The sequence below is a fragment of the Corapipo altera genome, unplaced genomic scaffold (genome assembly GCF_003945725.1).
Source record: "Corapipo altera isolate COAL_440 unplaced genomic scaffold, ASM394572v1 113, whole genome shotgun sequence".
Lineage (NCBI taxonomy): Eukaryota > Metazoa > Chordata > Aves > Passeriformes > Pipridae > Corapipo > Corapipo altera.
In genome coordinates this window covers 1549026-1573564 of record NW_020884895.1, presented here as the reverse complement: position 1 = coordinate 1573564, position 24539 = coordinate 1549026, and the positions used below count along the sequence as shown (strand labels likewise).

Here is a 24539-nt window from a genome sequence, read left to right as displayed (position 1 = left end):
TCTCTCTCTCTCTCTCTCTCTCTCTCTCTCTCTCTCTCTCTCTCTCTCTCTCTTCCCCTCTCCATACTTTGCAGAAAATGCTAGTGGTTAGGTTTTCTCTCTGACTGCTTGTGGTTGGGCTGTTGACCTGGAGTTTGTGTTTTCCAGCTCCAAAAAATACAAAGGCTCTATGCTGAGTTATCTGTCTGTGATGCAGAGAGAGCTGGGTTCTCCTTTCCCCCTACTTATTCATGTCCTTGCAGCCATCAGGAGACATGGGCCACCGCTCATCACCCCCACTGTGTGTGGCATAAGTGATTCACCATGCGTTCATTTCTGGTCACATAAGGGCCATTAGTTTAAAGCAGGCTTGAGGCATAGGTTAGTGTTAGCTATTTGAAGTCTGAAGTCTGAAAGCAACATCAAACAGGGAGCAGAAAATGTATCATGCACAGAAAAATCTCTGGGATTTGTTTCTCCCTTTAAAAAATAATAATAATAAATTCCAAACTGTTTGCATATGCTGTCTCCTCTGTGGTCAGGACACCTGTCTGCCTCTTTGCTGATACTTGATACGGGCTTACAGCGCTTGCAAAAATGTTAACGCAAATTTTTTGTCATGGCAAATGTGAAAAGAATATCCAGTGTCTGTGTGGGCAGGTCCTCAGCAAATTTTTCTGTGCTTCTTATCCTTTGGTGTGGGTCTGAAGCAACTGCTGCTGTTCTGCTCCTCTTCCATCACTGCGGACCAGGAGTGCAAAGCTGCTGCCCTGCCAGACCCGGTTCTCCTGAGCAGAGACAGCTGATGGTGGGTCTAATGAGGTTTAGCCTGGTTTCCTTAAAAAAATCATGTTTATGAGTGGCTAGATACGTCTCTCCTTCCTCTCTTTAATGACTTAATCCTTGGCTAATCTCAGGAAAATAGGGGTGAGGATGCAGTTAGGAGGAGCTGGAGGTAACCTGGTATAACCAGGAGCATGGTGGGCTGGGAGAGCTGGGGTAGGCAGACGGGGACCTTTCATTAATCATCACTAGTATTTTTTGAACTTGCTCATTTCTTCTCCAAGACTGAGATGAAAGGAAATAGAAAACACCAAATAGGCTCAAATATCAATAAGCTGGAAGTGTGAAAGACTGCTGGTTGAAAGCAGCTTGTGGTAACTTAGGAAACCTGTGGGTTTTCTTTTAATTGGGTGTCTTTGGAAATCAGAGCTGGAGATGGAGGTAGGGTTTGGGCTGTCCCACCCTGACTCTTTTTCCACAATGGCTGTGTGTTTAGTGCATCCCATCTTTACTTTGGTGCTTCTTGATGATTGCATGGCAAAGCCAGTGCTGTGGGAATGACTCACCGTTGGCCTGAGCGGCAGTGGAGGCTTGGGAAGAAGAGGCCTTTTAAGCATGAGAGGCAGAAGGGCGTCTGGTCAGGCTTTGAAAGGGACTTTGTTACCTGCAACCCTTACGTCAGTGCCTTTCACCAGCTCTACAGTGATTTAAAACAAGTAGCTTCTCTTCCAAGTAAACCTCAGCTACTTCAGCTCTTGCTCAGATGTAATCTGTGCTGCCAAGGTGTGAAAAACCCTATATGGGTCAAAACAAGGACAGACTGACACATGAGTTGTTTCAGAGAGGGGAAAAAAAAAGCTATGGTCTGCCCTGTACAGGAGGGCCGCTGGCCTTACATGCCCTTTTGGGGTTGTTTTCTTGGTGAGGGTTTACAGCCAGCTTGATTTACTTTCTGCTTTTACAATGAGCAAAACGTTGATTCTGACCTTTGTGTTTGCACCTGCAGAGGTCCCTTGGAAGAGCCTGTCCGTACGTCTGTCTGGGTGCCTGAAGGGGCTGCCTTGCTTCCAGGTGAGGAATGGATCAACTCGAAGGGCTTTTGCCAACTGCTGAGTTTAGGGAGAGTGGGAAGACCTCGGTTCCACGTTTGGTTGTTCAGCAACTGATGGGCATTTCTCCAAAGCCTGGGGTGGTGGGAGGCCAGCCTGCCCAGAAGGCTTGAGGTGATTTTACTCTTTCTGAGTCCAGGTCTAGAAGCAGCAAATGTTCAGGCCCCTCTGGGAATGGGGATGTTGTATGGGAACAATTGCTTGGTCCTGTGGGCCATATTGCTTTGACTCCTTTTTGAACAAAGCTTTCTTGCTTGTGGACCTGAACTCATTCCCCATCCATAGTGTGGCTCTCTGCAGCCTGGAGACACCCCCAGCTGGTGATGGAGAGCTGACTGTATTATTAGTTTTAATCAACCATGCTTCTGTGGATGAGTAGAAATTCATATGAGGAGCAAATTAATTTCAGGAACAGTGTCAGGGCAATGGTTGTGTCCTCAAGCCTCTCTCAGTTGTGCCATCCCAGGAGACAAAAGGGTACTAGAGGTGCCGCAAAGTCATGGCTCCTGTGGCAAGAAAGCAGCGTGCAGCCCTTCTGAGACGCAGATAATGAATGAACAGCTACCTGGTGGTTTTGACTAGTGGAGCTTCTTTATTTGCCATGATGTTACCTGACTTGAGGACCGTGAGATGTCTGTGTGATGTGCCAAAATAAGGAGTAGTGCTTCTTCACCCTCTTGTGTCACTGAATGTAAAGACACTTTGGTTCTGCCCTTTTGCTATGCAATGCACATCCCTCCTTTCTTCCTTTACCCTCTTCTTGGGTTTAATTTTTGTGGGGTTTTTTTTGTTGTTGTGTAAATTATGGCTAGCTGGAGATGAGATTTCAGCATCCTATTTGCTGCAAAGAGAGGTCATTAATAAATGTTGAAAGACAAAGACAGACCAGGGATTAATAAGCAGAGGACAGGAGATTAATAGCAAGAGAGTAGAATTTGGTTCAAGGCTTGATCTTCCCAGTTGCTGGGCTATGGAAGATTAATGGCAGCTCTTCTGTTAATCTCACTCTTTCTGTGGCAGCTTTCCTGGCTAAGTCTAATAAACTGTCCCAGTGGGTTGCTGTAAATATGAAATCTAGGAAGAAACCCATCCTTTTATACTGTTAACTAAATAAGGCAGTATTAGTTTTGCTTTCTGTTCAGAGCTTGAGCAACAACATCAATACATTTGTGAGTGGTGAAGTTAGATCTTCAGGTACTTACTACTCCTTTCAAGACAAAAACATATCATAAAATGTATCTTGCCAAGCAAGCTATCTGCAACAAATTGGTTTTTTACTCTATGTCTTGTGCAAGAGATTAATTTCTCTTCTCCTGACTGGGTTTTCAGCTTACTTTCTGTGAAAAATTGGGCTCTTGACCTGTTGCATCTGGCTTCTCATTAGGCTCAGCGTGAGATTAGATCGTTTTAAGAGAACACTAACTTTGCAAAGAACATTCATGGTTAAATTTGCAGGGGAACTGTAGAACATGGGACTATGTCACAGAAAGTTTATTCTGATAGAAGGGTGCATGGAGTTCTAGGTGTCCTATATAGGTTGTCAGCCTCCCTTTCCTACCTTTAGGCTGAAACTGCTGAGTCAAGCACCCCTGTAGTCCTTTGACCTCTGCCCTCGGGTATTTTCCATAGTCTTCACAAAGATGATCCCAAGCTCTTAGTGCATAGGGTTATAGTGAAATCTAGGTATGTGTTACTGTAACAGTGAGCGTGATGAAGCCAGGGCTAACATCAGAACTTCAGCAAATATCCATCAAAACTTCAGCAATAGCTGAATTTCTTTTCCAGGGAAGAAAGGGTGTATGCTGCTTCAGTGGCCCTGTAACAAAGCTTTTCCCCTCTCGTCTGCTCTTGCATGCTGTGCCCTTGGCTTTTCAGAAGTTAATTGATTTGTCTATATTATTATTCTCTATTTAATTTTATTTGTGTAAAGAAGAACACACGCTAATCTTTCTCCAGAGAAATATTTCCCATTGCTCCTCTTTGAACCTTGGCCCTGGGTCTGCTGTTTCTTAATGAGTGTCTAACTAAACAGCTACAGTTCCCACACGCTCCAGCCTTGACACAGACATACTTGCACACCCACGTGCCTGCTCCCAGTTGAACTGAGCAGCCTGCCTGCTCCCTTGCCCTCTGGCTGCTTTAGGATTCACGTTAGCAAGGCGGCACCTCCCTGGGAAGCCCTACATGTGAGAGGGGGCTTTATACCTGTGGGTAGAGATAGATTTGGCATCAAATGAGCTGTCCTATGAATTGGAAGGGCTGTAACCTCTTTACCACGCTGTCCCCCCCACCCCCAGGCTTGTTTAATGTGCTTCTCCAGGAGCCTGGATTCCTGTGGGCTGCGCTGCCCGGGGCGCAGACACAAGCGAGTGCCGAGCGCCGAACTGAACACCCAATGCTGAATTACTGTCTGGTATGCCACTGGCTGCCAGATCTTTGATAGCTTGTTTTTAATGAAGATTCCTCCTGTAATTCCTAGAATATCTTGCAGTGCAAAAAAATGAACGGTGTGTGTATTTTGCTGTGGGCTGAATTTTTTCCTGCTCTTCACAGTTCCCTCCGTGAACAGAGAGGAAAGGGAGGGGGAAGCAGCTGACTGCTTTTTTTTTTGGTTGTTGTTGTTTTTCTACTTGACTTCTGTGAAATATGTGGCGATCAATCGCTCACAACTAACAAAATGTTTTTGTTTCTCGTTGCAAAAGCATATGGGAACTGCAGGAAAAGCATATGGGCCTTTTTAGGAAAACATATTGGTGAATGGACAAATTATAGTGGTGCCAATATGTTTTGGATGTCTGGCTAGACCACTACTACTACCACACTTGCTGGCATGCAAACACATCCACAAGATTTCCAGCATGTGAGGGGTGTGTAGTTGCTCCTGGGGAAAGGCAGGCTGTGCTGGATCAAACTCCTGTTAGAACAGTGCTGTGATCCATCGTTGGTGTGCGTGACTGCCTCACCATGTCCCGGGCTAGGCTCATGTTTATGGCAGCATATCCATTCTCTCTGAGCCCAGAGCTCCACTTGCAGCTGGCTGCAAGCAATGATAATGGTAACCATTTTTCTTTCTGAAACCCTGGACTGTAGTCCTCTTAAAACCTGAGCATCTTGCAAACAGGCTGGGCAGCCTCTGGTTTTCCTCTGCTGCTCTATCGAGGTCTTTATGTGTTGGCTTGGGCTATTATTTTTAATTTTTCTATCAAGAGGTTTACTTTTGAGGAAATGCAGATCATTTGCATTATTGCTTCTGGTCCCAGTTCTGGTTGCTCTGATACTGGTGACCCATGGAAAGGCATCCATGAGCAATAGGGGGATTAAGTGCTCTTGGTTCGTGGGTTGGTTCTGGTGGCTCACAGCATCCCTACAGTGTGAGCTGCCCTGCTGTGGACCCCTGTACAGGGAGAAGTGGACCCCTTGACAGCTCCAACTGGGCAGTCCTTCCTGCTCACCCTGGCAGTGAGGGAGTGCTGCCTGCTCTGCCTCTGCTTGTGATGGGCATGGCTGTGCTGGGCTGCAGGGGTTGGTAGCAGTTCTCTGCCCACACTGGGTTTCAACAGGTCCCAGGGCACTGGCTGAGGTCTCCTTGCACAGATGTGCACAGGGGTAGACACCTCCTGTCTGTAAGAGCTCACAGTCTAAGTGGACAAAACTGAGCTGCTGAGAAGGATGTGAAGGTCTGTGAGTGCTGGGGAAGATGGGCAATAACTGAACTCAGGCGTGGTTTCATGAGCAGGTTCAACTGGTCTGAGTTTGTACCATCGTTGGAAGAGGTGGTCCTGCTGTTCCTGTGGCCTAACCCTCATTTCTGCTCATAGAGTCAATTTTATCCTTTGTAAGATAAAAGTGAGTGGTGAGACAGAGGAGGAAGCAAAACGTGTGGCTAAAGACTGAGGGGATAAGCAAGATGCACATTTGGTCAGTCATTTTGACACAGTGTTGTTTGTCTCAGTTATGAACCTGCACTCAAATATTCTGAGTGGTAATTCAGCACCTTTTAGTGTTCTTCCTCTTACGCCAACTTCAGGATGATTTGCTAGTGAGTAATTTTACATTATTTAATGTAGCCACTTTCCATATAGCTCTTTTGTTCTGTGAGACAATTCCCTATTTTATTATGCAAACGGTACATTAAGATCCTTGTGGGCCCAAGTTCCCAGCAGTGCTTGAGATGATGGCAGAGAAAGAGATTATTTCAGAAATCATGATTCTCTCCTCTAGAAGCTTTCTTGGAGTTCTGCTTTAACTGCTTTTGGTATTATACATGCTTAAAAAAAAAAGAAAAAGTTAAAAAAATCCAGTACTTCCTAAATGTTATAGAGCTCAAAAATACACTATATGCCTTGTCACAATATTTAATACAGAGTGCTATTTACAGTAATGAATCAAAATGTCAGTTTTTAAAATATGAACTGTCAGAGTGTTCCTACTTTGCAGAAAACTTTGATATGACAGTTTGTTAATCATATGACTATTACATCAAATGTGTCTAAGAGTACTTTTGCTCAGCGAAGTCTTTTTTTATTCTTTTCCCTGTTAATTCTGGTAGAGTTGTTTGATTGAATACGCTTTGATTAGTGGTCAGAAGAATCCAGAACTGAATGCTTTTGTGTATTGACAAATGGGATGTACCACTGCCTGTGTTCTTGCTGGTCGTGGTTACCTATTCTTAGGTACAGCCTGGTTTGGATCACTTTCCCTTGTGTGGTCATCCCACATCTGCTGTGTGCAGGGCTTAGGCTCAGAAACGAGCCCTGACAGAACAGTGCTGATGCCTTCAGGGGTAACTCTGCATTTGGGACAACTGGGCTAGAACTGTCTATTCAGTAATAAAAAGCTGGCTTGTACAGTAGCACTACTAATCCCTATAGCTTTAGCATGAAGGCACAAGTAAAATAAAGAAAAAATCACTTTAAAAATAAAAACAAAAATAAAAATAAAGGCTGCCCACACCTCCTTGATGAGCTGAAGGGCTGGTTATGCAGGGCAGGGTTGGTGTTATTTCTGGAGGAGGAGGCAGGGGGGCTGGGAATGCCAAGGTCCTCTCCCTAGTGATTACTCTGGATGAAGGTCAAGAAGTGTGTTTGTGCCCTAAACTCCCTTCCATTAATTTAGACCAGGATGTTTCCCTTTTTTGTTCTTTTGTTTGCTTATCTGCAAAATGGGAGTAATTAATTGGTATTAGTTAACTCACAAAAAAACCTTAAAGCCGATTAGTCAAACAGCTGCACTTCCTGGTGAAGACAAGGGAGAGCTTATGTAGATAAGTGTGCTTTAGAAAATAGCCTCTGAAAGGAGGAGAGGGTTCAGCGTGCTAATGTGAGGACTGGAGGCCAGAGAGGAGTCCCAGGTCTAGCAGAGTAACGTTCCTCCACCCAGAACGTGTTTGCGCCACATTGCCTGAGGCTTCAGATGTATTCCTATTGCTTGTTAAAACTCTCAGCTACCATTGCATAGGTCTTACAAGTGCAATATTTCTGATTTGGAGTCGGCCCAGCACAGCTATGGGAATAGGAGGAGTCTAAGAAGGCAAAAGCTGTGTGTCAGCAGCCCAGAAAAGAGGAGCATAGGCAATGCAAGACAGTAAATCTTAGAATCATAAAATCATAGAAAGGTTTGTTTTGGAAGGGAACTTTTAAAGACTGTTTCGTTTAAATGCACCTGCCCTGGGCAGGAACACCTTCCACTAGATCAGGTTGCTTCAAGCCCCATCCAGCCTGGTTTTGAACACTTCCAGGAATGGGGCATCCACAGCTTCTCTGAGCAGCTTATTCCAGTGTCTTATGATAAAAAAATTTCCTCCTTAGGCCAAATCAGATGGTCTTGAATGTGGGTATTTCTTGGGGCCTGATTAACTTGGCATTTCAGGGGGGCATGTCTATTAAATAACAACCTTGACACTTTCACTGATGTTATTGAAGAAGTGATAAAAACTTGTTTTCAGGGGTGTAGTCACATATTTAAGTGCACTTTTGAGTAGCACATTAGCCAGCTCTTGCACGTGAAAGGCACAGGTAAAGGCACTGAATGTATCTGAAGTCTGGTACGCAGAGGCCCACTGGGTCTCAGCAGTGGAAGGAGACTTGGGAAGGTGAAGGCAGTGCTGTAGCATCCATCCCAGTAATATCCTGCTGATAGAGGAGGTGAGGAAAAAATAGAAGGGAGAGGAATGGGGGAAGGAGGCAGCTGGTGTGTGAGGCGAAGAGCAGGAGTTTTGCTAATGGTGGTGCCTGTTGTGGACCACTAGGAAGTCTGGGAGAAGCTGTCACGTGAAGCCAGCCCCAAAAAGACTCTTTCACAAACACAGCAGTGGCAGAGGAGTTGCCAGCAGTGAGGGCCACCAGCAAGACGTATGTGAGGGCATCACTTTTCAAACCACGTCTTTGTCACCTCCAACGAGTGAGTGCTGCCGTGTTGCCTTATCCCACAGAGGAACACTGGTTATTATTCAATTTTCATTTTAGACAAACCACACTGTTAGTGAGATGATTTTTCTTTTATTATCGTTAATTCAATGGATGGAAAAGGAGCTCTAACAGATGTATGATTAGCAAGGCATGAAATTAAAAATGTTTGCGTACAAGGAAAAAGGTTGTTTACTACCAAATTCCTCATTTGGAAATTAGCGATACTAAGATTGGCCATGCAGTTCTGCAGCAGGCCTGCAGCCCCCTTCCTTCTCTCCCCCAGCAGCATTGGCCGAAAAGTAATAATATCTGTAGTGTTACCTTTATTAAAAAAAGTAGTAAGACAACTGAAAAGAGAGTACCTGCTTTTGGATGCAGATTATCCAAAGAGATTATTCTCCCACTCTGGCACTGACAGTGTCAATTCAAAGAAATATTTTGACTGATGTTTAAGCTCACTGATTAGGACAGATTTAATATTTTGTATCAAAATTCATTTGGATGGAAAATAAGGTTCTGATTGAATAATTCTGAGTGTGAGTGTGTCCTCTTACCCCTTACCCATCCCTCCCGCCGCTGGTAATGAAATTTTTAGTTTGAGAAAATTATCTTTTTTTCTTAGGAGCTCTACCTGTGATGCACAATTCTCAGGTACAGCTGCTCTTTCTGGATTTCCTTTAAATATCATAGGAAGATAAATGATGCTAAGTTGGAAGGGAGCCATCAGGATCATCGAGTGCAACTCCTGGCCTTGTGCAGGACACCCCAAGAGTCACACCATGTGCCTGGGAGTATCTGGCACATTAAGAAATGTGCATCAGAAACGCTTTGTTTATCTGTGTTACACTGTTGAGATAAGCCTGGTCCTACCTAGTTCTGAACATTTCCTAGGTACTTTGAGTCTCTCACCTATCTCATTCCGGTCATTTTGTCCTCTAAAACCGTTGTGACATAGTTCAAGGCTGGCACTGGTTGAAGTTTGGGCCATTCACATGTCAAGTTTCACCTGAGTGAGTGTTTGCAGGACCCACACCTGAGGTGTCATCGTGACGGATTCTGCCTGCTGAGCCTGGATGGCACTGAGCAGAAAATAGGAAGAGGGATAAAAGATTGTTCCTGCGCTCTGGGAACAATTGAGACAGAAAATTGCTTCCAGGATTTCTTCACTTTTCCACAGAGGGTAATCAGCCTGTGTAATTCTCTGCCACAGGAAATACCGCCTGAATCTGTTACCTGAAGACAGCAAGCAAAATTCAGATAACGGCCTGAATACCAGAGGTGCTGCAGAGCAGGGACTGTCCCTTAGTCAGGGTTTTTTTAGTGTAGTGGCTGCTCTATATGTCATGGGATGTCACAGTGGTGCAACTAATATGACAGATAATTGAGTAATTGCTTAGATACTCGGCATGTTCTGGTACACAGTTTGACTTTGGTGCCCTAAACAAGGAGATAAGTTTGTATGCTGAGGTTGTAGATGAAGTTTTGCTTAGTGTGATGCTCGGGTTATACCTCTGAGATTGTGGGGGAGGTTAGAGCAATTCCAGTGGAGTTATGGGTATCCAGTAACTTCAGTCCTGCTCTTGGCTCATTTTTAATCTTTGCTTCATAAAGGCAAGCAAATCACAATTTCTGCACCTTTATTTGTTAGTCTGGAGGATGGGGCAGCACTTGGGCTACTTGGCAGGGATTTGTGTTAAGTTTCTAACAAGGCCTCTCAGACGTGTTTTATTCCAACTTTTAGAGGAAATTATTTAAATTTTTTACTTAAGTGAGAATGGTTGTAGCCAAATCATTGCACAGGCATTATACCTGCTGGGCACTGAAATTTGATTCCTGAGTTTCCATTAGCAGGTCATACTGGGCCAAAGACTCTTGAACCGCTAGAATAAAAGAGAATAAAACAGAATGGAGTTGGTGTTTGGTTATGGGCTCTGGATGTCATTGTTCCTGACTGTTCATCTGGCTAATGTTTGCTTTTGTGTAGTATTTGTCTGTGTCTGTGCTTCTGTGCACATGGGGAAAAGGAGGACAAATATCACTGGGGTGGATTAGCATTAAAAAATAGTTAACTGATCAAAGCCATAAAGCTTGTCCAAGTGAATTCTTCAGAGAAATAGTTTTGAATTTCCCAAGCAGCCGCAGGCCATAAAAGCGAAGCGCTATCATTCAGAGATGCAAAAAATCCCATTCTGTTGGCGTGTTGGACCTATTTGTTCCTTTTTAGGAGGGGATTCAAAATGTTTTCTTAATTTTCTTCTGAACAGCTCACTGCTATCCATCATGAGCCTTTGCCAGCTCTGCTCCCCCTCTCTTTTAACCCTCCACTGAAATCTGTATATCCATACTTAACATTTTGGATGCCTTTTGGTTCTGTGCACTTTGCGGTGGGATAGCCCTTACAGAGCATGTCTTGTCTCTGAGCTCAGTGTTGTAAAGAAAGGGATAAATGTTGTCCCCAGTGTCTGGATGGAGGTGACAGGGAAAGCAGGATGCAGATGGAGAGCGATGCCTGAAGGGATGGCAGGGGAGCCCTTTTCCTGATGCCATGTTCTGTCTTGTTACTGGTTGTGCCCCAGCAGGAGCACCAGCCCCACCAGGTCTGCAGAGCAGGTGGGGCAAAGCAGGAGGAAACTGCATTTCTCTCACGTGGAGGAGAGAAAGCAAAGCACATTGTTCCACTGCTCAAAGTTATTGAAGCCTCATTATTGAAGGTTAAGCAACCAGCCTCTGGGAATTGGGCACATAAACTTGCTTTATGCTTATGAAAGTCTCTCTTTCATAGTGTTTTGCTTTGTCGCTTCTTAAGATGTACAAAAGAATGAAGTGCTGGTGTATGATCCATAGACAGAGTGTTTGGATAGCACGGTCATTAGTAGGAATGAAAATTATACCGTGGTGGATCAGAGCTTGCCAAGAAACAAAGAAAGAAAAAACTCTCAAAAGACATGAAGTGCTTTGTAGCTGGAAGTGCCTGTTGCCCTGCGAGAACTCAGCTGTCCTTTTCAGTCCCAGTCTTCTCTTACTGAAAATATTTTACTGCCTAATACCTACTAGCTTTTTAATACTGCCTAATTGTATGCACACCCCCCCAAAAGAAAGCCACACATATTTTTCTGCTCTTGTAAATGTTCAGCTTTAGGGCCCCCAGGGAGGGTGTTAATGGCTGTGTCCCAGCCGCCTTTCAGGCAGAGAATTCCACTTTTACTTCCCTTGTGAAACTTGGAGTCTCATTCTCCTGATAACCAAATTTTAACCACATTTACAATGTGTGTGTGTATATATATAAATTTTTTCTTATGGTGAGTCCTAAGGATATTCTCCTAGAAACTGAGGTCATCTTTGTAACAGGTGGGCAGTGCATGGAGGGCAAAGCTGTGTCTGAGGGACAGGCCTGCAGCTTTTGAAAAGGGATTAGATGCTTGCACAAATGTGGGCATGACATTTGTCTGTTCCTTGTATACACCTCCTGTGCTTGGTTTCTGTGGTAGAGCAGAGGTGATTTACCCACATAGCAGGGCCATTTGCTACAGTGAAGTCATCATTGTTCAGTTACTAAAGCAATATACAGGCACATCCATATACAGGATAGTGCAAAGTCACTGGGAAACTCATCTTTCTCCTCCAAGATTGTACTTTGGCCTCTTGTATAGGCCATATTCTACCCTCAGATGGGAATAGTGCTCAGCTGCTGATAATATGAGGAGAAATTGCATCTGAAGCTGAGGGCTCTTCTGCTCAGGGAAGCTATTGCGAAACAAAGCCAGGGTGTGAATTTAAAGTGCAATAGCTATTCTGAGCGTACTTCTCATGTGGGCAGTCTTATTCTGCTCTGAGGGCCTTTGTGCAGTTCTGCTTCATCCAGTGCCAAAGGCGCACTCAGTGCAGAAAGAAGAATGCCCACACAGGGAGTGGATAGCTTTTCCAGGCTATTTCACCATGCTGAGGAGTCCCAGGAGATGCCATGTTTTTATGTCCCCATGAATGTTGTAGGAGCTTACCCTTCATTCAGCTCACCCTTCCACCCGAGCTTTCAAGGAGACGTGTTTTGTGATGTGCATGTGGTGGAGTTGTGTCTTCTGGACCCTGCTGGGTGCAGCTTGCATCACTCATTTGCCTGAAGTTCTGGGGCTGATCTCTGGGATCCCTTAGGTCTTGGTCTTCTCTGGATGTTGCTGGTGTTGCAGTTTGGCATTCTGCATCACTGCCATTGCTTGTCGTGGTGTGTCCAAGCTGCTGAAAAGAACTCCTGTGAGAACATGTCTATGATCATGTGTTGTTCCTTTTCATACGAAATCCTCAAGCAAACCTGTGCACTGGGTATGATCGTTATCTGAATACTGTTGAACAGGGAAAAAAAAAAGCCCATCTGTTCTACAAAGAGGCAGTGTAAAGAGCAGGCTCTGTGACTAAATAAATTCACATCTGTTTAGCAGAACCATCAAATGGCAAGCAGAGGGGCCTAATGTGAATCACATGTTGAAACCACAAGTATGAGTGAGATGAGCTGCAAAAGAGAGAGCCTGGAAGTGTTGATCCATGTGAGCAACTGTTGGTTTCTCTCCTTATTCTTTCCCTCTACCAGTTTCCTGAGCAAATGCTATAAAATCAAAAAATCAGGGGTGTGCAAATGTCTATGCATATATGTGTGCATGAATTTGTATTCCTTGCATGATTAAATGACCTTCCTATATCATCCTGAGCCGTTGGATCATAACTTCAGTTGGAAGGGCGCTGGATGGGGGTGGGGCTGCAGAGAAGGGAGGGCAGGGCTGACAGGAAGAGAGCAGGTTGCCTAGTGATGTGAAGGTGCTTCACAAAAAAAATGGCCCTGGGGGAGCTTGTTTTAAAAAGGGACTTGACTTGGAAGTGATTCCTTAGGATATCCCTTCAGCAGTGTCATCTCAAGGAAGCTGATGGAGCAATCTAGAAGCTTCAGAGCATAGGTTATGCCTTCATGTGCTCAAGCTAATTTCAAAATAGGTATCTCAGTCCTAACAGACTGCATCTTTCCATGGATCAATGTAATTTGTTGCTTAGGTTTTCCCCTTAGTGTTTTAAGCCCTGCAGAAACAAAGGGCAGCTCAAGTTTCTGTATTGGTTGCATTTGCTGTTTATTTCTTTTTTGCGTGCCAAGAACATGTCAATACAATTTCAAAACTTAGTATTTTTTGTGACTTAAGGCAGCAGTTCATAACTTAAAAACATGAAAGCTTTGGGGATGTACATACAACTCAGGTGCCTCAGTTAAGGTTCTTTGGCTGGTCTCCATAGCCCCTTGAAGTGTCCATGCAGAGGAGCAAGCATCTTCTCTCCCACAGGATCTCATGAAAAGAAACATGCAATAATTTTAGTCTCAAATAGTTTTTTGTTGCTGTCTTGCCTTTTGTCCTAGATATTCTGCAGTAAACGAGGCCAAACTTGTGGGAGAAAAGAGTGATGGAAGACAGGCTGTTAGACCTGATTTGCACAGATTCTGATCTCCTGCAGCTCAGTCTGCTCTCTTTAGCTGACAGAGAGCTGTGCTCATACAGCTCACCTGGGATGTGAGCTCTGCAGGAGTGCATTGGAGGTAATGAAGCACTTAAGGGCTGACGTGGTTGAAGGTCCCCAAGGAATGATTAAGGTGTTGGCAGCTGTGTTACTTTGAAAGAGAAATATGTGCGTTACACAGCAAAGGCATGCTGAAATGCCTTTCAGATGCTTAGTTGTGTGTGGGAACATGCTTTGCCTTAGACCTGTGAGATAGCAGTAGCAACTATTGAAGGGCACTTGATAAATGGAGCTGTGTGTGTGCTTACCAGCTGCACGGCCCAGCTGCCTGGCCAAGCATAGCTCAAAAACAAGTGTTTGCCAGCAGTGGCTAAAATGCAGCAGCATGTAACTATCTCTAGATACATTAAAAGTTTGGTTCTTCCTTCCCTCCAAAAGTTCCCTCTGCTCAGGATTCATTTCCCCTCTTCCACCACCTGCCAGCAGTCTCTTCCCTGAAGGTGCAGTGAGAAGGTAGAAGAGTGTTGTAATGTTTTCCTAGAGACTGTCAGGTTTGAGCTGTTTCACGTCTAGGGAACTGATGTGGCCAGTCTAGTATGAAAACTCCTTTGTCACAAGGAAACTTCCTACTGATTTCTGGAAAAGGGAACAAATGATTAGTTTGGGTGGTCAAAACCAGAAGACACTAATGTGATGGTGGTGGAGCAACTGGAGTCAGCTTTTTAATATGATGAGCTTGTTTAGCAAACTTGCAAGGCCAGTGTGGATGCCTGGCTGGATTAACTTTCTAGCACCATGGTTTGCACTATTTGGGGAATATCACCCAGAGCTCTGCATATCACTGACCTTGAATGAATGGACACAGAGTTAAAGGGGAAGAGCAACAGTTTCTTGGGTTGGTGCTTTGTGGTTTTATGAGTTTCAAAGTAGAATTGAAAATTAAATCTCAAACGCTTGTCTTCTGTCACAAGTTTCTATTCGGAGAAGAACTAATGTTCTACAGTTACTAAACCAGAGATTTGTCTTGATGTGCTCCAGTGTGTCATGGTGTGCTTTGCCTTTGCTTTTAGTATTCTTCTTCACCTATTTCCCTGTGCTTCCAGAACCGCCTTCTTTGAATAGGTATCTTCTCAATGAGCTCTATGTTGTGTTTTTTGCAAATAGCATGGAGGTAGCTTATATCACCTTGTGACCTACCCCACATCCTGTGTGGCCATGGACGTTGTGGAGCTCCTTCAGCTTAGGCACTATCTCAAATTATGCCTTTTATTCTCCTTTATTTATTGATGAAAGGGCTAGAGAAGGCTGTGAACACCCACTCAAATATGAGTCCAGTGTGTCCTGTCATTGCCAGTAAAGCAAACTGGATATGGGGCTGCTTCAGGGGGAGCTTGGACAATACATTGAGATGAGTTATTGTGCACCTTTACTCCCTGCTGTTGAGGCTGTTAACCATCAAGGAGGCTGTCTTGCATCCACCAGTTGAAGTGGGATGTTGAAGAGCTGGAGAGGGTCCAGAGGAGGGTCAGTCAGGGACCCAGAGCACATGGCCTACAAGATGAGGCTGGGTGCTTTGGCTCCTATCTGTCATGGAAAGGAGGCAAAGGAGTGATCCAATGGCAGCCTGTGACTGCTGCCAGGGGCATTGTGAAGATGACAGAGCCAAATGCTTCTGTCCAGATGGCAAAATGAAGTGCCATGGACATTCATAATAGATTGGGAGATTCAATTGGAGAGCTGGAAAAACATTTTCATTGGGAAAGTAGTGTAACACTTGAACAAATCACCAGGTATCAGGGAATTCTTCATTTTGGAGGTTTTCAAGGACAAGCAAGCCTTATCTAGCATTGGTGATAGTCCAGTCTCCTGCTAAAAGCAGGACTTGGTAACCTGCAGAGATCCTCTTTCTTTCCTGACAGCACTGCAGGCTTTTAGCTTCTTAAAGGAGGGAGCACTTAAATCTTTACTTTTGCTTCGTGTTGCAGAAGGGAGACAAGATGACACTGGTGTGCTCATGTCTTGATGATGTCAAATCACCTGTTGTGAAACTCAGAGAACTGTAGTCTTTTTCTGACTGTTTATACAAAGGGCTTTGTATACTTCCTTTCCTACAGTTTTATGCACTCAAATGTCTTGCTTCCATTAGCAATCTCTTCACAGCATCAGTTCCCAGTAATCTGACAGCAATCATTCTTCAGTGTGTTAGGATACAGGATTTTCCATAGGAAAAAAGGCTATTTCCTCTGATTATTTGCAAGGTACCATGGGCTGAGCTGTCAAAAGTGAAACACAGGTTGGTGAAGTGCTCTAGAAGAAGTCATCCAGGGATTTGTTGTACTTGAAGCTGTGACTTCCAGGATGGCTTGGGTTCTGGGGCAGGAAGAGTTAAGTGGACCAGGTGGGAAGAAAACAATGAGGGATCAAAGATTTTGATCTTGGACACAGTTCCTGTCCATGAATTGATTTAATTGCTTGCTTTCTAGGCATTAAAGAGTTTCAAAGTCTGGATTGTACTGCCAGCTCTTTGAGGTGTCACAAGAAGTATACGATGGCATTGGGCCTGCACATGCTTCCTTCCTGAGTAGGGTCCGTGCTGTGCCTGTGTTCTGGGCTGCTACTCCTTTTCCATTCACAGAAACCCTCTTAATGGTTTGAGGTTCAGAGTGCCAATAGCAGATATGTTTTCTTCCAGGGACAACAGCAGCTGACTCCTCCTGCAACCACAGCTAGTTCAGAAGAGCAGCAAAGTGCAGGGACCCTGCAGTAAATTGAAAACCCGCCTACACCCATGCTGGCCTTGCTTAGTAGGACCTCAAGCTGTTTCCTTGTTCACTCCATCAGTTTCCCACTGAGCTCAGATCCCTGCTATCTCTCCCCAGGCCGAGACACACACACACTCAAGGCACTCTGCAAAGCTAATACAATTATCTGTGTGTGTCAATATGCTGCCACAGTCCCATTTGGTCCCACTGGGGTCTTACTGGTATCTCGTAGCTGACCTGAATGTTAGTTCTGCACAGTTCCTTTTTGTTTACAGCCAGCATCAGCGTCCAAACTCCCTGAGCTTGCTCTAACAGCCTTAACCTTGCCATCTCTTGTTGTCCTGTTTGCTTTTCTCTTATGTGGGACTCCTGATAGGCCTGATTCCAGTGCATCTGCATTGGTTGAGAAGTTCAGTCCCTTAATCATTTTATTTGATGGGTAAGCTCTGTGTTGCTTGGCAGTCCCTTGCTGAAGTAGGAAGCCAAGTACTGAGCTGTGCTATAGGCAAGACATTGAATATGGGCACAAAAGGAATAAAGGCAGCTTTTTTTGGCAAAGAGATCTTGAAATAAATTGTATGCAGGAAAATAGTATTTGTGCAAGGGAGCTCATGGTCTGAGACTCCCAAAATAACCCTTCTGCATCATTCTGCCTGTTTTTGCTGTCTCTATTAATATATTTCCTCTCTCATTTTATACACAAAATTCTGAAACATCCATCTCAAACTTTTCATCGTAGTGTAGCAGCATCTGCACTAACTTGTAAGTCAGGTTATGAGGAAGAGAGACTTTAACAATTGGAAGAAATTTGTCTGGCTCAGAGCTACCTCCTGGCTCAGCACTTTAGGTTCAGCCTTAAACTTTGCTGTATTTGAGTAAGCCAGCAGGTCTACCTCCTCCACAGCAATTGCCCTGGGGTTTGTTGTGACCACAAGTAGCTGAGTCTTTGGGTTAATGTTTTATCTGATATGATTACGTTTGGAGTAGCTGAGGATTGTCACAAGCCACGGAAGTCAGGAATCAGCTTGCTCTCTGCTGAAATTTTCATGCAGTCATTAGAGTTGTATTAGATTATATAGATCTATGTCTTTACTTCAGTGCACATGGACCAGTCAAGTTCAATTTATTGGGATTTTAAAGCCTACTTTGTCGTCGGACAGCAGGATGTGACATGGCTGTAAGAGGAAGATCTCGTTCATCAGTTTTTATGTGTGTGTTTTGCAGCAACAATCAAATTCAAATAGCCAGCATCTAATCCCAAAACTACTAATGCAATTATACAGGGAAAGCAAAGAGGTTTTACGTTTAGTTTGCTCTTCTGAAGCTGATATAAGAGAAATGAGGTAAGGGGGGAAAACTTAAACTTGACATCAACATTTTGGTTGATATCAAGATTGTCCCAGCAGCAGGGTTTTGGTGTAAGAATTATGATGATATTGGGTTGGTGTCTGATGAACTATTTTCATGATGATATTAACCTGTGTCAAGCATCTTTGTACCAGAGAGACTGTTCTTTACCATCACATCTTTGCAATCTCCGCTATGTACTTGCTGTCTTCTGTTTACGTCTGAGTAATACTGTAGAAGTTGTAGTTGTTTTAGTATGTGCAACTAAAGTCACATCCCAAACTGGTGTAGATCTGCTGGCAAAAAAAAGTGTAAATGCAGCTGTGCTAGGAAAAAAAAGGTTATTTTCCAGGTATTGGTTATTGACTTTCAAGACTGGGGACAAACTCTGTCCCTTTCCAAACCATTGCAACTAGGGAATAAGGAATATAATGTTGCATTGCCAGTAGATGATAATGCTGGCGTATCTTAAGGGGGATACAGTAATTGCAAACCAGTTTGAGTACAGATAAAGTCCCAGCAGGAAGTCTGGGGTTTTAGAGTCATAGAATAGCATCATCCCCTCCAGGAATCTCTGGAGGTTATCTGGGCCAACCTTACTCAAACCTTATTCGGGGTGAACTTTGAATTTAAGTCAGGTCTTCTGGAAGATCCCGTGGAAGTTTGATTGAACCTGTTAAAGCCAGAGTGAGACATTACCAGACTATATTCTTCAAGGAATAATTCAGCATAAGCAGTGCTCTAACTAGGTTTCTTTCTCCTTTAATTCCTCTGATTACATTAGTGATGTCCCACAGCAGGAAATAGGTAAATGCTCTCAGCCCTATTTAACTGGAGAAGTGACTTTGATTTCATTTACTTTTTTATTTATTTTACTTTGAGGGAATTGGAATGAAGATAAAAATGCCTGCCTTATCCAGGCAGTGGAAAGAAACTCTGAATCTGAGGGGAAGAGGCTGGGTTTGAGGGAGGAGATTTTTTGTACTGGTTAATATTACAGGACTTAAATTTGGAGAGATGTTGTGCAGATCGGCAACGATTAAGGGAGTTCCAAAGGAATCCCAATTTCCCAAATCACATAATTTCCCATACGATGTAAAATAGATGAGGATAAGTAGTACCATATGGGAAAGACATCCCAGGAGAGCTTGTGCTGAGTTTATAAGTACCTATGGCACTTCCTATGTTTGGTTAAAGGCCTCTAATGAGATCAGAATTTTGACATTGTATCCTCTTTTGAAGGCCACAAGAAGTAGGAGAGCTTCATGGCTGGAGATATCAGTCATAAATGGAGAAATAAATTCATTTAACATTCAGAGGGGAACAGTGCCAAGAAAAAAAAGCAGCATTGGGAGTTTGTAAAGAGCAAATCTCTTTGGTCAGCCTCAGTTACTGTATTTGACTAATTAGTGGAGTGGAGGTGATGAGGACAAAGTGAAGAACTGTATTTTAGCAGGGCATTTGGGTTTGCTGTTTGGGAAATTTTAGGCAGAAGAATTAAGACAAATCAACTTAGAGACGTCCAGTCTTGTAGGTTACACCTCTAAACAGAAAGGGGCAATGAATAAGTGGCATGATTTTGTGTTCTGAAGGGTGTCCCTTTGGCTCGCTTCTAGAGCTGATCTTTAAAACTCAGATGAAAGGTGAAGTCAGAAGTTTTCACTTCGAGTTCTTTTACATGGATGAAAGAGAAGAGAGAGTGGGGAGGATGCAGTTTGCCTTTCTACACATCTCTTGTAAGCCCTTAGAGACAAACTCGGGTTATCTAGGGAAGATGATATCTGGAACGTGTGTCAGAGGAAAGCCTCAACAAAGCTTTCAGTCACATCTACTGTTGAGTATATCTGGTCAGTCCTTTGACCTTAGGAGTGATGGTTCATTGTGCATGGGTGATACTAAGACAGAATATCATAGACCTACATCAAGCCAGTGAATTTAGGAAGGTGTGGGATGGAAGACAGAGCAGACTGTCTGGAAGCACAGACGGTTGTTGCTCGTTTTTTGTTAAACACTGTTGCTACCCACTATGAAGCATTAGCTTAATTAACTCAGGGACAAAATCTTCTGTCTTGATGAAGTCCATCAACATCCAAGGAGTATTTGGTCCATGTTATAAATACGAAAATGAAATGAAGATTTATTTGGGTACAGTCTAATCACAGAAAAGCGAGCTTGTCTCAGAGATGAATATACTAACAATTTTAAAAGTAGACAAATTGGTACTCTACCTTGTCATTGCTTATCTGATGTGAGGGTAAATTGACTTAGAACCCTCTTTGTTTTACCTTTGCTTCTCAAAGGTGAATGACATCCTGTAATTAAAAGCAAAAACAAGCTCTTAACACCCACACATTTAAAAAAAAAAAAGGGCAACAAAAAAAAAAAAACAACCTTGTCAGGCTTTTATTACTGCTGGGTATTATCTTCTATTGATATTCCTGGTCTGACATTTTTGGATAATGTGGTCTCAGCTTGGGATTCGTGGATTCCAGTTCCTCTGCTGTGGTGTATTCTTTCATGGTTAGAATTTTCTGAACTTACAGCATTAAGATCATTCTAATGATAGAACCAGAACACACTGTTTTCCTTATTTATGCAGCGTGATTTCACTCTTTGCTCTTAATGTTATTTATCATGGTTAGTCTGGTCTTATCCTCTGCCTCCAAAAGTAGGTGATGACTAATGCTTCCAAGGAAGGAAGGATAACAGAACCTCAGGCATCCACAGCTGATTTCAGTCAGGTTTGTTTTTTTTTTTTAATATTATTCATCATTTTATCCCTTCTATTTTAAGTTGCCATTCTTGAAAAAATGTTCTTACTCTATCATCCACCATTTCATAAAAGGTAGCTGGAAAATTGAAGAGAATTCAGAGTAAACATACATGAAAGAATTGAGAAGTCTGCCCTTTACAGGGAGTTTAATTGATACTTAATTTAAATGTTTTAATTTGATTTAACCAGTGACCTGGCTGTGTTCTGAAAAGATCTGCATAAGTAAGAGAGGCAGGTCTGTAATGCAGATGACAGGAGCATAACAAAATGCAATGGTTGGAAGCGGAGCTAGCTAAATTTAAAGCCAGACATACAGGAGAAGTTGTAATTATGGTGCTTAATTGCTTGTCCAAACAATTTACCTAATGCTGTGTTGGATTCTCCAACACTTGCATTGTTTCCAGTTGAGGCTATGTGTGCTTCATAAATATTCTTTAGCTCAAAAGAAGCTTTGTGGAGCAGTAGTTGGGTACAGTTCAGTGCAGAAGGGCTGGTCGAGATGGTCAGTGAGAAAGGCTTTCAAAGCAGTGACGTAAAGAAGATTTAGGGGATTTTTTTTCTGGGATGGGGCGGTGAATTTGGGAAGTGGGTATTGCCAGAGTGGTCAGTGAGTAAGGACTCACAGGAAAAGCTTGTAGCAGTCAGATCAGGGACAGAACTGTTATGAGATACTGCTGACCAGGGATGGCTACGGGACAGTGGCAGGCAGAATTTCAGAAGGCTTCAGCCAAGACAGAGAGACGTGGCACTGACAAGGAAGTAAAAGGTTGTTGACCCTCTGGGAGGGTTCCTAGGGACAGGAGCTCTGCTGACAAAGGTTTTTCCAACCTTGCTGTGTTAAATGTTGCATGGCTAGATTTATTCAGGTTTGCCAGGAAGGGGCTCATTGAATGCAAACCACATCTGAAGAATGATTTGATTGGAGCAGAAATGTGGAGGCAGCTGTATATTTAGCCTATAGGTTAACTTTTCAGTGAAAAATAACTTTTTATGGAAGAAAATACCTCAAAAGTGAAAGGTGTGTTTGCTGGTGGGCCAGAAAAGCACTGCCATTGTCTACTGGAGATTCTCATTCAAGTGCAGGAACCACAGTGACGCAGAGACAGTGACATAAGAGTAAGTTTAGAGTAAGGGGATTAGTTATAGGCCCAGGTTTCTCTGTGCTGTTTGATTACTTGCCTACATCACAAAATGTTTTGCTGCAAAGGAGCTTCTGCCTGAAAATAGGCAATATTGCAGGGAATGGAGAGGGAGCACTGATGGCTTTGTCTGAACTAGGCAGGGTTCTCCACCATGGAGAAGTCTGCTGAGAGGTGGGAGGCTGTACCTCTCTCCAAGACCCTGTCCCTTACATTCTTCTTTGCTTTTGGCCTTTTACCAGCTGACAGAATGGGGGTAAAATAACAGTAAACCCAGAAGTTTAACTTCAGCTGTTAAAAAGAGATTAATTCACTTTCTTTTTTTATGATCTTGCAGAGTAGTTAGGCTAAATTTAATTGAGGCTGGGGAGCTGGGGCTGGAACAGATGAGGAAAAGGGAACTTGCTGAAAACACTGTCAAGGCCCAGATAGCAAAAGCAAGTAACAGTAAATGCATAACAGAAAATGAGAGGGGGAGAAAGAGGAAGAGAAAAGGCTAACGGGGAAACAATTAGAAAATACCACCATGGCCAAAACAAAGGCGTTAGAGGTTAGCTGAGAGGAAGCTGCATGCCAGCTTACAGTCAGCAGCTGAGTTACTGCAGGGTGTTCCTCACACTCCCAAGCTGCCCGTAGGAGCGTTCTGCTCCTTAAGCTCATTCACTGAAATTCTCATTGTCTTCAGCTGCCCTCAGTGCTGTGCAACCTGCCTGCTGAGGCAGACATTCTTGGTTTGTGCATCGTGCAACCCATCCTTGCCATCAGCCTGGCAGACCATGAGAGCTGAGTGGGACCAAGGCATGCTGCCTGGGAGGTGGTTAAGGAACGTTCCAGAACAGGAATGTTGATAATCTAGTCAGTACTGGGATTTTTTTTTTCCTTTGTTTCCTTTGAATCAGAATGGAGATAATGTCCAGGATCTGAGGGTGCTCATGCAGCAGGATGCTCTTTCATATGAAATATCAAGCCAGAGGCTGAAAACCTGTTAGAATTAAACTCCAGGATGCTTTTAGCAATGGGTAAGGCGCAGTTGTCTTCTCATGTAATAACTCTGAAGAATGAAGACTTGTTCTGTTTTGCTCTTAGGGCTGAGTGCCCTCATTGTTTTCTGATCTTAAAACCTAGATAGTTGCTTGAATTTTATTGCTGCTTTTACAGTTTTGAAGGATGTGGGAGGAGGAAGCATCAGTGTAGGTGAATGTTACTGATGGAGTGACAGTCATTTTCAAGGTTGGTGTTGTTAATGGGAAGTACCAGGCAGAGGGACCGTGGTTCCTGTGCCCTCAGCCTCCACCTGTCATGACTGGTTTACTCCCCAGCCCTGTGGGGAGGACCTGCCTTTCACTTCTTGCTTTCAGAATGATGCTTTGCAGTCTTACCATAGATTTGGATGATAGGCAGACAAGAGGAGGAAAGTCGCATCCTTGCAGCTCAGCCTTGGATACTTGTCCATCTCCAGGCTGCCCCTGTCATGCTTCTATCTGCCTCATTTCTAGCCAGCCTGTGTCTTTTTTTTCACTGGTATTGGATTCCTAGTGCAGCTGGCTCACTTTCTAGTGGTAGAAATTGTCAAACTACTGTCTGCATGTCAAACAGTCAGACTGCATGACCAGGAAGAGACAAAACTGTTGGGACTGATGTTTGGCTCTTACCAATTCCTCTCTAGTGCAAGGAGAGATGGAGGTGGAAGATGACTATAAATTGTCTACTTTCTGGTGTTGGGTCAGACATTGGGACTCAAAGTAGAAATTACTCCTGAGGTGGGAAACCTGTTACCTGGAGTAAATTTATCGTGCTGGAATAAGCACTTGTGTATATTCATCAGTTTAAACAGTCATTGCTGTTAGCTGGAAGTTCTGTTCCTGCGCTACCATGTGGAGACCTTGATCCTTTCCCCTGACTGACTCAGCATTGCCAACAACAAATTACTAGGACGTGGTTATCCATACAGGAACCCACAGGAATATGTTCTCTAGTTTATACCCAAGAGTCTTCATTTGCTGCTTTGATAAAAGGACTCAATGGAATTTGTTCCACCTTGAAGCTTGTAGGATGCAGCCAGGATAAACTGGCAAAATACCTCTGCTCCTAATTCCTGAGCACTTAGTCTTGACATTTCTAGTGATGTGTGAGCCCAAATTAGGAAATAGAAAAGGGAAACAGTGTCCTTTCTGCTCTGTTTTCTCTAGAGCAGACTTAAATATGATATCAGGTATGTCTTCTGCTTGCCTAAATGGTCTTTGTAATCCTGGGGGCTGGTTGAAGAGCTCAGTGTTGCCTGTTTCTTTGAGAACCATGTGTGCATGGAAGTCTTAGCTGTGAGGCACTAGGGATATGCCCAGGTAGGCTGGGAGTGGCCCCTCTGAGGGGGTCTGCACTTGCCAAAAGGCCACCTTTCATCTTCCCCCTTTCTATTTCCCACCCTGCGCTCGGGTAACCGTTCACACGGGTACAGTCCTTGTTGGCATGCCCAGCAGAGCTACAACTCTCTTGCAGCTCAACCCCAGCAGATTGCATTTACTGCTGCAGTTAGAGACCACCTTTGTGTGAATCCAGCAGCTCTTCTGCTTTGTCCTGTTGTTCCTGGGTGGAAGTGCCTTTTTACCATGGCAGTCTGCTCATGTCTCCCATGGTTTGGTGCTATCTCTTGCACTGATCTGTTTCCATGAGCAAAACAAATCTTTTCTGTTCGGGTCACAGCTGCCTGCTGGCTTTGGTGGCCCTGAGGAGTTCTGACAGCAAAGCAGTGC

General features: G+C 43.8%; 1 protein-coding gene across 7 annotated transcripts in view; it reads left to right on the top strand.

Annotated features, from left to right (window-relative positions):
- LPP (LIM domain containing preferred translocation partner in lipoma) overlaps nucleotides 1-24539 on the top strand; it is a 328422-nt gene that overhangs the window by 91893 nt on the left and 211990 nt on the right. For 6 of the 7 annotated variants that reach the window (XR_003528319.1, XM_027647152.1, XM_027647153.1 and 3 more), the window contains one exon: nucleotides 1769-1833. The gene's annotated coding sequence lies outside the window, so the exon portion shown is untranslated. Of the gene's footprint in view, nucleotides 1-768; nucleotides 788-1768; nucleotides 1834-24539 lie in introns of those variants that run through there. The other variant, XM_027647155.1, reaches the window with a different exon arrangement.